The following is a 2,787-nucleotide window of genomic DNA, read 5'->3' as shown; positions in this document are numbered from 1 at the left end:
ATTGCCTACGCCAGCCGTTTCTCTTGCCCGCCACTCTCACAGATGTTGAGCAACGATACAGTCAGACAGAGAAGGAAGCTCTTGCTCTTGTATGGGGCTGTGAACACTTCAATGTGTATCTGCTTGGTGCGCCCTTCACCACGATGGTCACTGACCACAAACCGTTGGAGACCATCTTCAATAATCCAAAGTCCAAACCACCAGCTCGCATTGAGAGATGGGCTCTTCGTCTGCAACCATACAACTTTACGGTGAAATACAAGCCGGGTGCAGGCAATCCCGCTGACTACATCAGTCGACATCCTGCAAACAGTTTCACCATCACCAAGCATCAGCAAGTTGCGAGGAATATGTACACTCTGTAACCTGTGATGCAGTCCCTAAGGCTCTCACTCTTGATGAAATCCGTACTGCAACCCTGGAGGACCCAACTCTGCAAGCAACAGTGGATGCATTGACTAAGAAAAAGTTTCCACGCATCCCACCCTCAGGAGTTGACCAAGATGCATTCAAAGCACTTGAACGCTTCCAGACAGAATTAAGTGTTACGCAACAACGCGACACTGTGCTGCGAGGTACTCGTATCGTGATTCCAGCTGTTCTCCAGCAACGTGCTCTGAAGCTTGCACATCAAGGACACCAAGGTCTTGTTAGGACGAAACAGCTGCTACGAGAAAAGGTGTGGTTTCCTGGCATTGATCGTCAAGCAAAGGATATGCATGATGCCTGTGTCCCTTGCCAAGCTGCAGTGGATACTTCAAGACCAACACCTCTACAACCTTCACCACTACCTGCTGCACCATGGACGGAAGTATCGATGGACTTCTGCGGACCACTACCAACTGGAGAGTACTTGATGGTAGTCATTGATGATCACTCACGTTATCCAGAAGTAGAAATCATCAATTCCACATCTGCAAAGGCCGTCATCCCGAAACTCGACAAATCTTTTCAAACTTTGGCATTCCCGAAGTTGTCAAGACAGACAATGGACCGCCATTCAATGGACAAGACTTCGTCAACTTTGCTGAGCATATTGGATTCAAACACCGCCGTGTGATGCCACTACATCCTCAAGCAAATGGAGAAGTTGAGAGATTCATGCAACCTCTCATGAAAGCGGTATGCTGTGCTCATGCCGAAGGACGATCCTGGAAACAAGCTATGTATGCTTTTCTCAGGAACTACCGTGCAACACCGCATGGAACACTGGGCAAATCACCTGGTGAACTTTTATTTGGACGTCCTATGAGAATCGCACTACCCGTCATGCCAGCCGAGGTAACGGATAAACGTCTCGCTCAGAAGGATGCACTAGCCAAGGGCAAAATGAAAATTGCTCATGATCAACGTGCAAAGGAACAGTTCATAAAGGTTGGTGACACTGTTCTCGTTAAAAAGAAAAAAGAGGGAAAGTTAGATAAGCCGTATGATACAAAACCATATAAAGTGATTAGTGTAAAAGGAACTATGGTAACAGCTAGTAATAGAGATCATAGTATAACACGTAATATGGCTTATTTCAAAGTGATTCCAACTAGTGTAGAAAATGATGAAGTGCAAAGTCGTGCAAAAAAAAACGAAAAAAATAGTTATAACCCGACAAACAATTCATCAAGGGATGTTATTGCATTTAAGGACTCTCGTCCTAAACGTCATGTTAAACGCCCTACACGATTTGATGATTAATTGTGTTCCTATGTAATGAAAAGTATTTACTTATTATGCTAAACTAAATTTAATATTGTTTGAATAATGCAGATATCTCATTCAATATTTTGTAACTTTGTATTACAGTTTCTTTCATGTTTGTTTAACATTGCATATGTATTTTTAACATTGAAATCCTTTGTGGAAAAGATTAAGTTGTTTAAATTCTTTGTGTGCTTAATTAATGTTAAATGTATGCAGTATCTCTTGATATGGTAATAACTTACTTTGTGTCAATAACTTTGCTTTGTGCTACAAGCATGGTAGACATCCTGTATTCATTCTTTTTAAAGAAAAGGAGGGATGTCATGTTCACAGAAAATGGTACCATCCGTTTTCTATGTGCGGCGGCTGAGACGCCAGAGAGAGAAGGTAAACAATAGAGCGTACAGGACGCCCGCCAAGCTTGGTAGCTACTAGTCATGTAATCATATTAAGTATTAAAGTCAGTAACCAAGTCATGACTTTACATCAACCCTACAACCAAGACTTCCTCAGTAACACACAAACACCACACCTACTAGTACATCTACATTGTTAAGGCGGTCAGACGTTAACTTGTTGTCAGCCAAATTAATTTCACGTTCCTGCAGGAAGTGGGCTGTGTACCCCAGACCCTTAATATTTAAGTCTAAAGGTATTTGATCTACAACAATGGCTTGGACAGCCTTTGCATGACTACCTAGTCGTACAAGCGGTTGAACTACTGAGTATTCATGGGTTCCTCGATTTATCATGGACCCTGACAAGTTTAATTTTACCTGTCCCATTGGTTGTAAATTAAGTGCCTCTGCTGCTCTTTGAGTAATGAAAGTTCTCTGGGAACCTTGATCAAATAGTCCACGTATGGTGATCTTGGCTCCTCTGTTCTTCACTTGAAGTTGGGCAGTAGGCAAAGCAGCATCCACTTGAGATGCTTGGGAAGTTACGCTGTACACATCTCGCACCTTGCAGCACTGTACTGGTGTAGATTCTCTACGTCCTATTCTAGGATTGACATAATTAGTCCTAACTGATTTGCACAGTGCAGCATGATGCTTGCCCCTTCTACACCTATTGCAGGTGTTCAGTGGGGTT

The sequence above is a fragment of the Procambarus clarkii genome, chromosome 68 (genome assembly GCF_040958095.1).
Source record: "Procambarus clarkii isolate CNS0578487 chromosome 68, FALCON_Pclarkii_2.0, whole genome shotgun sequence".
Lineage (NCBI taxonomy): Eukaryota > Metazoa > Arthropoda > Malacostraca > Decapoda > Cambaridae > Procambarus > Procambarus clarkii.
This window is presented reverse-complemented; position numbering follows the sequence as displayed.